Below are 12,700 nucleotides of genomic sequence, written 5' to 3' on the forward strand. Positions count from 1 at the left end.
TACAACTCGTTGATGGAAAAATAAAAAGTTATGGCTGGCTCTGAGAAGTAGGGGTCCAAAAAATGGAAACTGAAAAATGGAAAAACCCAAGGTGGTTGAAGGGGTTAATGAACAAGACGTGTTTTAAGCCATTAACAAGAAATTGTCAGCATGAAAATACAGTCCAACATGCAGGCACCATGTTATAGAGCGGAGTGAGCAGTGTTTATTGATAGATTGTTTTCTGAGAAAAGATTCAGTGTAACTTGTGTTTTATTAATTTAAACCACTTTATGGGATTTTTTGTTCAGTGGGCGGTCCTATTAGTGATTGACAGCTATATCTGTATGCACACCTACAGAGAAACCTGTCATTCACTGAGAGGACCTCCTACGGGACCAAAAACCATAGCTCTAAATGATAAAAATACAGGTTATACTAAACCTTTTTGCATAAAATTATATATCAATCTGCTCAGCTCCAACTGCTCTATAACCTGGGGCCTGCAGATTAGACTGCATCTTCAGGGTGACAGGTTCCCTTTAACCATCGTGGTGCCCTACATGTGCACTAAATTCCCAGCTTATTTTTATTAGGACATCTGCCCCTATGTTTGTGAGCATCTGAGGTAATAGGTAATAATGCAGAAAAATGCAGAAATGGGCATTTTGTACATTGCACATGGACTGCCCAAAGATCACTTACAGGTTTTTGCCATTGTATTTTAGCTAGTGTTTTGATCATAAATTCTGAAACATCTGGTACATATTAACAGATGTGGCATGCATATTAATGAGCACTCAGGTTTTATTACAAGTCATTGTGCACTTGGTTTAAATTTCAGGAAATTCGCTTTAATTGAGGAACAGTTTATCTTCATTTACATTCTATTTTCTTAATTTACAGTCTTGATTGGCAACAAGAACTCAGTATTACCTTACGTCTATTTCTTGGTCGGCTGCTGTAGACATCCTTTTGTGGTGGAATTATTCCATCTTATGATAATATAGAACTACTTGCCTGCACAGTACTATGCTTGCTAGAGCTGTAGCCGATGCTCCACAGCTTTAAGGGTGGACAGGTCAATGTTACCTTCATCTGACACGCAATAACATCCGTCAAATGATATAAGAATACAAAATATGGTATTGTAAGCCAATTTACATTTCTAGTATCTTGAGAAATTCTGAATAAAGAGCTCAAAATGATACTGGGCTCAAATTATAAAAATGAAAAGTACCTCATTACCTAATATTTGCATACTGTATAACAGTTTGTGGTATACAGAGGTAAAAGGTGAGGTGCAGACGTAAAAATGGCACCCAGACACTGCAGTGTATGAAAATACCAGTATAAATGGCCAATCCTCTACACCAATATTTGTATCATGGGCATACATTGTGGTGGGAAAGATTTTGAACCTGTGACGCCAACTACACCCATACTGGTATCCTGCTAATTTCCATGAATACTGATTTTTAGATTGTGAGCCCCATCGGGGACAGCGATGATAATGTGTGCATAAACTGTAAAGCGCTGCGGAATATGTTAGCGCTATATAAAAATAAAGATTATTATTATTATTATTATTATTAATTACATAGCATTTCCCCTGCAGCAGGAACAGACATACCATTGGTGCAACTGGGCAGTCATACAAGGCCCCCCAAGTAAGTGGGTCCACATCCACCTCCAAAGCAGATGCAGCTGTGCATTATGATGAGCTATGAGACTGCAATGGGTCCATATGCTGATTGGTACTTGGACAGGGGCCCTCTTCTGTCTGTGTCTGCTTCTACTCCGCAGCATCATTGCAAGGGAAATCTGCAGGTGCCAATAGCTAGCCCCAGAAAGAAAAGTCAGGGATTTCCAATTACAGGACCCCTTACATACAATCACTTCACGATAGGAGAAACTCTAACAAGGATTCACTACATGGAACAACCCCTTAGACTGCTGATAAGGTAAAGCAAGTTTTCCTGTAATAGAATGTACAATAGCATTCTGGTTACAATGAAGTGCTGGAAAGTCTTAAGTTGCAAAGCAAGCCTGGATAACCTCCCTGCAGATGTAACAGCAGCAGTTATTTCCCGACATATGTCTCCACACAAGTCATTTATGCATTCAGGTAAATTAGGGACAGTTGTCTGTCAGTAATCACCCTAGAATTTTAAGTCATACTGAAATTAGTTGTTCCATTTCTATGTTCTGTTGTTTTCTACATTTATTTATTGTAACCGTTGCCTTGTTTGAGAGCGCGCACTTGTCTCTTCTACTAAAGTCCTCAAACTTTAACAGCATCCTGACAGCTATTTAATCAAAAGCAGTAATTGTAACTATCTACTAATGCTTTGTGTATTCTCAGACTTTCCAGCCCTATTAGACAGACCTCAGAAGAGACTTTGTGGCCAGATCCAAAAAAAAATCAGTGCAACGAGAGTTGGTTCTTGCTCCTTTGTCTTAGTCACTCAGTGGTGAGCACTATTGGTCTGTAACCCCAGGGTTCTGGGAGAAAATCCCACCAACGACAACAACAGCAAGGAATCTGTATGTTCTCCCCGAGTTTGCACGGGTTTCCTCCGGGTTCTCCATTTTCCTCCCACACTCCCAAGACATACTGAAAGGGAATTTAGATTGTGTATCGCAATGGAGACAGTGATGATAATATCTGTAAAGCGCTGTGGAATTAATGGCGCTGTATAAGTAAGTTTAAACCCTTAATGACCAGGGGTATGTTTGGTTTTCCATTTTCATTTTTTGCTCTCCTTCTTTCCAGAGCCATAACTTTTTTTATTTTTTTTTGTCAAAATGGCCATGTGAGGGCTTGTTTTTTGCTGTACGAGTTGCACTTTTGAAGGACACCATTGGATTTTCCATGTTATGTAATAGAACTTATATTTTAAAAAAAAAATTTAATATTTTTAAAAACATTTCTTTTACTTTTTACTTGCGTCAATAGTCTTCATGGGAGACTAGAAGCTGCATTTGGTCAATTGCCTCTGCTACATAGGGCTGTAGTCCTGCTCAATTTAGCAGATATGCTCACTTGCTACTTGCTATGACCCGCCAACCACCAGGCGATGCTCATAGCGATCCAGCAATGACAATGACAGGGGTATCCTGCTGACCCCGAGTTGTCATGCCAACCCATAGTCGACCCGCTGTCATGTGACATGGGCGCTGATGGGAGGAGGTAATGAAGCGCTTCCTGGGCGTGCGTGTTAAATGCCGCTGTCAGCGTTTGACAGCATCATTTAACATGTTAACAGCCGTGAGTGAATCACGATTCCACCCGCGGCTGTTTCAGGCACATGTCAGCCGCCCGACCTTTCTGCTCCAAATTGGAGGAAGAAGACAACATTCCAGCTCAGCCTTTGGCCTGAGGACAGGCCATACACCTCAAAGCCTTGTTGGGCCAGTGTCCTGTGAGTCCCCCACCCAGGCTGGACATTCCATCTCTGACTGCAAAGGTCTCCCCTCCAACATCAGAAGCACCTTGCCCAAAATTGGAGGTAATACTCAGCCATCATGTCGCTAGAGGAATGGATTGTGAGAGTGACCCAGGCTAAAAAGGAGGGATCAGGGGGTCTAGTCCTGAAGGAGAGGAGCTTGCCTAACAGATTACCGAAGGCAGAGTGAGGCATTATGATGATGAACAGGGTGTCAGATATGTCATGGAGGAATGGACCAGACACAAGGTCTACATCAATGCCAGCTCCCTCTAGTAGGGGCCAAGCCTACAGAAAGGAGAACGCCTTCAGTTCCTCCAAGAAGATGACCAGAGGAGCTGATTCACAATTGCAGGCTCCAGGACCCAGTCTCAGGCAGAGGAGGCACCTGTGGATATGCCACCTCGTCGGGAGGCAGACGTACCTAGGGCCGCCCAATTCTGGTGAGTCAGAGTATGGAATGACAAAGAGTAAAATGTTTCAAGTTCCTACAGGCCCTCAGGAGTATGGGACTGTCAGAAATGGCGACCAATCCAGCCATATTATATATGGTCCAGAGAGCCCATTCGGCCATGTACGTAAAGAGGATGGAAGCCAAGGAAACCTAGGAGTGAACACAGTCTCCTGAGACAAAAGAAAAGAGTCAAAGCCTCGCCCACGGCCACTGTCCTGCACTGTGCTATAAGTACTCAAAGCACTAAAGGTTGGGTTTGTATCCCAAATCAGTAGAGACCAATTGCTAAGGATGTCTATTACCAAATAATGATTGATATGTTTGATATCTTCATAAATTATAATACAAGGCAGTTTGTTATGGGCTCACCAAGAAACGTTGCATTACTAAACTGTAAGGCTGGCCATACACATTAGATGACTGTCGGCCAAATAATAGTAATAATTTTCTTTTAAATTGATTATTAATATACTCTGTATTTTTACCTCCATTCTGGTTGGAATCACTTCTTGTCTGGTGGCAATTGCACCACAACAGACACCTTGTTGATGTATCATCTCTTGATTATCTATCAGCACACCAATCACACCAGGCTGAAACATCCTTTTGGGAATATTTAATGTTAATCAATTACACTTTTGCTTCTTTTGAAAATTGTATATTGAGTTTTGTGTATTTCTACAACCAGAAAAGCTTATAAAGAGATGAATGTTAAGATGCTCCAGTCATTTGGCTGAAAAGTAAACACGCCTCATAGATTTTCATCTGGGATCCACAATGTGAAGGAAATGGTTTAAGGCCAGATGCAGGATGAGGAGACTGTCTACATGTGGTTTGTGTTGGATTTGTGGCTCCATTCATACAGTCAGACAGTCATTGCAGTGTCTGTCCTCTATTACCATATTCCTTCTTAATCAGACTATTATCATAAACAATGTAATATGAAGGCCCTGAGGTGACAGAATATTACAAGCCAGACAGTAAGATATCTCTAATCTTGCTATATGTCAGTGCTGTATGACAGAACACTCAGAGTCAATAATCATCACAGTTATGGTGCTCCAAACAAAAACTAGTGCATTGCTTTGTTCCTTAACTGAAAAGAAAAAAATTCTGAAAACTTACATTTTAATTATCATTGAGACGTAGACTAAAATAATTCCAAAGGAAATATAAACCATCATGAGATAAATTTTAATCTTAAACAGTGAGAACTCTATCGATCAAGTCGAGCTGGGAAAAGCCATTCAATGGGCCTTTCTACCCTCGCCCGGACTCTTCTCTTAAGCTGGAGTCACACATAACAATATCATTAACGATATCGTTGCAACGTCACGCTTTTGGTGACGTAGCAATGATCCCGCTAACGATCTGGTTATGTGTGACAGCGACCAACGATCAGGCCCCTGCTGGGAGATCGTTGGTCGTTGTGGAATGATCAGAACCATTTTTTGGTCGCTGATCACTCGCTGTCATCACTGGATCGGCTTGTGTGACTGGATTGCCTGGATTCCTCACAAATTACACTTAAAGGGAGCCTTTCATGTCCCCCAACTCAGCAGCATGCTTATGTGTATTACTAAATTCCCACCAGCCCATTCAAAAGTTAGTCACTTAAATTGATGTTTTAAAAAAAGTATTTATAAGCTCATTGTTTCTTATGTTAAATAGGGCTTTGACTAGTCAATGGGGCGTTAGTTTCCCCAGACTAGATGGCCCTCTTTGCATGTTATCATGTCCCTAAGGGGTTGATATAACATGATTTTCGAGAGACGACATCATCACCAGCTACCTGCAAATCTGATGTGGTTCTATTTGGCAACATCATTGTGCCTCTGATGCTGGGTGCACGCTTCCCAGCTTCAGAGGCGCACTGCGCATGACCAAAAGTGCACAAGATGTGCGTGAGCTGTCATCTGCACTTCTAGTCATGCACAGAGCACCTTTGAAGCCGGGAAGTGATGAGGTTGAGTCTTGCAAATCATGTTATCACTCCCACAGGGACGTGCTAATATGCAAAGAGGGCAGATTAGTCTGAGAAAACTAATGCCCCATCAACTTGTCAAAAGTCTAATTAACATAAGAAAAATGGAGCTTTTAAATACTTTTTTAAACATGGATTTATGTGACTAATATTATAAAAGGCTGGTGAGGCAGGGAATTTAGTAATGTATATGTGAATTCTGCTCAATTGAAGGGTATGGGGGACTTGATAGGTTCTCTTTAATTAATTGTAATCAGCCAAGGAACCTTTCTAATAGATAGGGATAGCATATGTGTAATATAAAGGAAAGTCTGGTGCACCAACTTGAAAACTCTCTTTGAAGATGCTCTCTCTTCCATTGGATAAAGAGGATCTCCAGACATCCCTTTATTAACAAGATTTACCTTCAGAGGTTGTAAAAAAATATATGTGGAACAACCCCATAACATTCATAAAGCTAGTTAAAGGGAACCTGTCACCTGAATTTGGCGGGACTGGTTTTGGGTCATATGGGCGGAGTTTTCGGGTGTTTGATTCACCCTTTCCTTACCCGCTGGCTGCATGCTGGCTGCAACATTGGATTGAAGTTCATTCTCTGTCCTCCATAGTACACACCTGCACAAGGCAAGATTGCTTTGCGCAGGCGTGTACTACGGAGGACATAGAATGAACTTCAATCCAATATTGCAGCCAGCATGCAGCCAGCAGGTGAGGAAAGGGTGAATCAAACACCCGAAAACTCCGCCCATATAACCCAAAACCAGTCCCGCCAAATTCAGGTGACAGAGTCCCTTTAAAAGAAAATGAAATATAAAATAGATGAATGATACAAGTCACTGCAGCTTCTTTGAAGAAATAAAAAAGTAAAAACATTTTCCACAAAAAGAAAAATAGAATATCATTGTTAATCTTTGTGGGGGGAAATGAATATTATAAACTTTAGGGTTATTTTAATGTAATTTTTAACAGCTGTTGTAGTCTTTTCAAAATTAGTGTATCTCATGAGTTGTGAGGTATCTTGGTATATAATAAAATAGGTCAGGAATCCAACATGTTATACGTTCCGGAAATTAAAATTATGTATGATTCAATGTACTTCAATCTATTAAATTAATTGGATATGAAAATGTAAGCATACTAGACTTCTTATAGCTTAAAAATTTCAAACAAGCATGCCAATGCTCTCATTTAATGTGCTCATTTATCTCACACCTAATATATTTGCCTAGATATACATTATACTTTAGTGTACTGTATCATTAGAGAATAGTATGAAGCAATTTCTTTTATATTTAGTTATGCCTATGTATATTTTTTATATTTAAAAGGGTTATCTGTTTAAAAAATTATAGCAAAAGGGCTCCACCTCTTCTCTGCTGCTCTTGGTCTAAGGGGTTAATGGTATTTTTGTATTGAGTGCCATGTTGTAGGCCACACAATGTTCCCTAAAGAATTTAAATAGGCAAACAGCTACTTCAGAGAGATAGAGGACAGGAACTATAGTGCCAACTATTGGACATAGCAATTCAAAAGTCAATATAGACCCTTTAAGAACATAGTCACATGATTTAGAATAAGAAGTCAAACCAGAAACTCCATTTGCGAATATGCGTTTGGAGTTGTTTGTCTCTCATCGGTGCAAAGCAAAAGAACTGGTTTAGTTGGGTGAAAGGCCACTGACAAGCAGTCAAAGAGGTAATATTTCTACTTTTGGCTTCTGCCTGTAACATCCATTGCCATTCCATAGCTCTCTGCATGCAGGAATGCCTACATGCTCACCGCCTCTGCAGTAGCAGCATTCTTTTGCTCCCACCCCCCTCCTTCCCCTGTGCATGCCACACAGGCTTCCCGTGGCACTTGCAATGATTTCCCCAGCCAATTGCTGGGAGGCATCTTGTATAAAAAGCTCCTCCCCAAGAGGAAGGTGCCTTGATAACCCCTATAGTTACTTAGTGGTAGTTTGTATGTGCAACTGTATTTTGCCAGGTCCCTCATCCTCAGCCTATTATAGTTATTCCCCATCCAGTTTTGTCCCTTTAGTCTTGTGTAGTGTGTATGTGATCCTGAAGCTGCTCCAGCGAACCTGAATCCTGAAGCCACGTCGGCTGTACCTGAACCTTTTTCCTAGACCTGTGAGTCTGAATATGAACCAATCCCGAAGTCCACATTGAACTTGTCTTATTTATGGACTGTGAATACCCGTTAGATGACCTGACCATGGCTGCTTCTTCTGCTCCAGCTCAAGTTACAGCAGCTGTGGCTGAGTCTACTCTGCCTGCAAACTATGCTCCGGGAGTTAATCTTCATTTTTCAGCTTCACCACGATTCAACGGAGACTCCAAGCAGTATTGTGGATTCTTGAACCAATGCACTGTGCACTATAAACTTTTGGCCCATCAGTTTCTGTCTGATCGGGCAAAAGTGGGACTCCTGATGTCCCACCTTGATTGAGAAACCATAGCATGGCTCAACACCTTGTGGGAGGGATGGGACCCTGTGATCACGGATCTAGAGGCCTGCCAGGTTGTCTTCCTAAAAGTCTTTGATTTTGATACAGGAAATAAATATATCTTGGCACCGTGTTAGCCAGTGGATAGAAAAATATTTAGAATTGAGAGTCCTCAGTGGTTGATTTTCAGAAGTGGTTTTAGTTCCATAAAGATGCGGTACATTCTGGTATCCTCCATTTTGATACAGGAAAGAAATATATCTTGGTACCGTGTTAGACCAACCACTGAGGACTCTCAATTCTAAATATTTTTCTAAAAGTCTTTGATGAGCCTAATCATGTAGCCACTACTGCATCTTCCCTTCTCAGACTGTTTAATGGAAATCTGTCAGTATGTCAATATGCCGTACAGTCCGCACCGTGTCTTCCAAACGAGGTTGGAATTATGAAGCATTGGTAGCCACATTCTTAAAGGGAAGGTGCCATCAAAAAAAATTTTTTCCAGCAATTGAAAAATTGTAAAGAATTAGTGTTTACATTTTCTTAAAAAATATTATCATTTGTTTATAACTTAGTAAAATATGAAAAATAATTTGAAAAGGTTTGGCATTTCCACTTTTAAACACTAGGGGGAGCAGGGATCCACCCCCCCACGCTCCGATCCACCCCCCCATTCTCCGATCCCCCCCCGTGCTCCCCCCCACCCCATCATACTTACCGATCCTGCCGGGGTCCGTCCGTCTTCTCCCTGGGCGCCGCCATCTTCCAAAATGGCGGGCGCATGCGCAGTGCGCCCGCCGAATCTGCCGGCCGGCAGATTCGTTCCAAAGTGCATTTTGATCACTGAGATATAATCTATCACAGTGATCAAAATAAAAAAAATAATAAATGACCTCCCCCCCTTTGTCACCCCCATAGGTAGGCAAATGAAAAAGAAATGGGGGCGCACCAATATCCTATGTAAGCTAATAAGCATAAGGGGGTGCAATACCGAGTCTGTATGTCACAACAGGTCAAGAGCCGAGAAAAGGACAGACTCATATGGTATGCACAACCGCACAAAAAACATATTAAAAACATTTAAAACAGGATATACACATCTATACATACACTATACCCCAAGGCAAATAGAAGCCTAATAAATGTGCCACTGGCATAATAAATACCTCCAAATCAATCTATATACTCCATATACAAGATCCCACATGGAAAGACCCTAAAGGCTGTGTCTGAACAAGCCATCCATGCAGGACAGGTGCCCTTACTGCCCGTATATATGTACAGCGTGGTGAAGTTTAGGTAATAATACCCAGGGCCATCAAAATATATACAACCTGTCGATGGTCAGATGACGGCATGAATGAAGCTGATAGAAAAGAGCAATATTGGTGGTACAGGGTAATCAGCCAAAATTAAGTCTCCATGTGGCAAGTGGAGGAATCGGTAAGATAGCCCAAAGAGATACAGGGGGTATGGTGAGAGCAGGCACCACGCGTATCGCTGCCGCAGCAGCTTCGTCAGGGGAAGTGACCAAAGGTGTACTGAACAGGTATATGTAGAACACAAAATCGCAATCATTACATACCGCTGTGTGTGGAACATCAGGAGGCGCCAGGAAGAGCGGGGGAAAGGAGCACCGCACGCGCCATGTCGGATACACAGGCATAATGCCGGAAGTAGTGCAGCGTCCATCGGGTACACTGCGCGTGCGCACACCGCGATTCCTGATAGGATCGCGTTGCGCATGCGCTGTCCCAGGCCGGCCGGACGAAGCAAAAAGTAAAGGGAACATAAGATGTAATCGGTGGTGAGGGAGTAGAGCTGAGGGGATAAATATAGCGGCTAACCCAAGGGAAATATGCTGATCTAGCAAAGGGAAGAGAGAACGCTCATAGGAGGTTTAGAAGGGAGCAGAAAAAAGTATATTAGTATAAGCTATGGTAACACCAAATGGAGCACCAATGAAACCATATCACCTGAAGGGGAAAACCTGTTAATAGGCAGAGGATATATACATAGCAGTAATCCATAGATGTACATAGACATATATATGCATACAGTGCATGATATTGTGCCCATCAAAATCCATAATAAGATAATGATTAGTAATTGATTATTGACCCACCACGGTGTATCTAAGTCCATAATAAGGTGGTAATAAACCCACCACGGTGTGTCCCAAAAAGGGAACGCCACATACATTAATGAAAAGCATATATAATTTATTTATTTGAAATGACTCATTTACACATACATGCACAGTTAGTTAAATCGATGTATATCCTCCTGCTACAATAGCCCCAAAGTGCTAAGACACCCACGCATTCAGGCCCCGATAGTAAAGGAACCTCTCCCGTGAAGGTCCTTCGTAAGACTCTATTAATGTAGGTCAGACTAAATCAGTCCTTGAACTGTCCAAATGAAGGATGAATATGGCTATAATTGCCATATTGTAGAAACTGGAACTAGTTCCATCCGCTTCCAATGTGCTTCTGTTCTCCTAAGTCACCATCCACATCCACCATCCATCAGTTTGTCTGTGATCCAATGTCTTGAAGCGCTGTGGGTCGATACTGGCCTCCAGGATTGAACAGTAGTTCCCAAAGTGATGGTGTCCATTATGCGTTCACGTCATCTCATTCCATGTGCCATCAATTTCCCTGGGAGAAATAAAGGGCAAGTAATCAGGAGAGGAGGCAAATATCCACAAGATCACATACGCCCAGGTTCGTGCTGATAATCTATCCAAGGAATCCCGTGAAGAGAAGCTCTTCATTGAGTCCCAGTGGTGTAACCACCTGAAGGTCAAAAATCCACCTGGATTCCATGCGCAAAAGATGGCTGTGTATATTGCCACCCCTTTCACCACAAAAGACTCTCTGTAACCCCACAATTTTGATATTAGTGGGGGAGCCCCTGTGAGTCGATAAAAAGTGTGCTGCCACAGGGGTAAGTATTTTACCTTTAGCTTGATCTGTGGCTGCCAAACGTATGGTGGAAATGTGCTTCTGTGATCTTTTTCGTAATTCTTGAGACGTTTGCCCCACGTAGATCCTGTTACAAGGGCATACAAGAGCATAAATAACATTCCTGGTCTTACAGTTAATGTATGCTTTTAGGGCATGTGTACTGGAGTTGGTAGGATGAATAAATACGTCTTGGGTGGGCACCATAAAGGGACAGACATTACATTCCCCACAAGGGAATGACCCCTTCAGAATGATGCCCCTATTTAATCTAACCGTGGGCCTAGAAAAATGACTCCTGGTCAGCAGCTGTCTCAAGTTCGGGGCCCTTCTAGATGTCAAGAGTGGCCTGCTAGTGATGATTTGTGTTGTTTGAGTATCTGTTTGTAGCACCGGCCAGTGTCTAGTAAGGATGGCTCTTACCTGTCCCCAATTGTCGTTGAACTCCGTGATGAATCTTGTTTGTCGTTGCCAAGGGCGTCCAACCGAGGTCAGCAGGGAAGCCTGGTCCCTTTGTCTTGCACGCTGAAAAGCCGTGGAAACCACACGTTTCGGGTAGCTCCTCTGTCTAAAACGATCCGTCAATTCGCGAGCTTGTGTTAGGAAATCCTGATCCAACGTACAGTTGCGTCTAATGCGCAGAAATTGCCCCGTAGGGACACCCACCTTGGTATGCCAGGGATGGAAGCTGTTAAATTCAAGAAGCGCATTCATCGCTGTAGGTTTCCGAAACAAGTCCGTCGCCAGTCGATTACCCCTCACAAAAATCTTCAGATCTAAAAAGTTAATCGAACTGTTAGAGATCGAATGGGTGAGAAAGATGTTATGGGAGTTGGAGTTAAGCATAGGTAGGTAGGGACAATAAAAAAATAAAGAATTTTTTTTTCCACTAAGGTTAGAATAGGGTTAGGGTTAGGGTTAGGGTATGGTATGTGCACACGTACTCTGTTCCTCTGTGGATTTTTCCGCTGCGGATTTGATAAATCCGCAGTGCTAAACCGCTGCGGAATTATGGCGGATTTACCGCGGTTTTTCTGCGCATTTCACTGCGGTTTTACAACTGCGATTTTCTATTGGAGCAGTTGTAAAACCGCTGCGGAATCCGCAGAAAGAAGTGTCATGCTGCAGAATGTAAACCGCTGTGTTTCCGTGCAGTTTTTCTGCAGCATGGGTACAGCGATTTTTGTTTCCCATAGGTTTAGATTGAACTGTAAACTCATGGGAAACTGCTGCGGATCCGCAGCGTTTTCCACAGCGTGTGCACATACCTTTAGAATTATGCTATGTGCACACGGTGCGGATTTGGCTGCGGATCCGCAGCGGATTGGCCGCTGCGGATTCGCAGCAGTGGTCCATCAGGTTTACAGTACCATGTAAACCTATGGAAAACCAAATCCGCTGTGCCCATGGTGCGGAAAA

The 12,700-nt window shown here is 42.4% G+C and overlaps 1 long non-coding RNA gene across 1 annotated transcript in view; it reads right to left on the reverse strand.

Moving 5' to 3' along the window:
• Positions 1-11,716: 11,716 nt before the first annotated feature.
• The window catches only part of LOC138658255 (uncharacterized), a 30,316-nt gene continuing 29,332 nt past the window's right edge, over positions 11,717-12,700 (reverse strand). Inside the window, exons 2-3 of the long non-coding RNA XR_011317415.1 lie at positions 11,948-12,057; positions 11,717-11,849 (exon numbers count right to left, since the gene is read on the reverse strand). This is a non-coding gene — a long non-coding RNA (uncharacterized lncRNA). The remainder of the gene's footprint in view (positions 11,850-11,947; positions 12,058-12,700) is intronic.

Source organism: Ranitomeya imitator, chromosome 1 (assembly GCF_032444005.1).
Source record: "Ranitomeya imitator isolate aRanImi1 chromosome 1, aRanImi1.pri, whole genome shotgun sequence".
Lineage (NCBI taxonomy): Eukaryota > Metazoa > Chordata > Amphibia > Anura > Dendrobatidae > Ranitomeya > Ranitomeya imitator.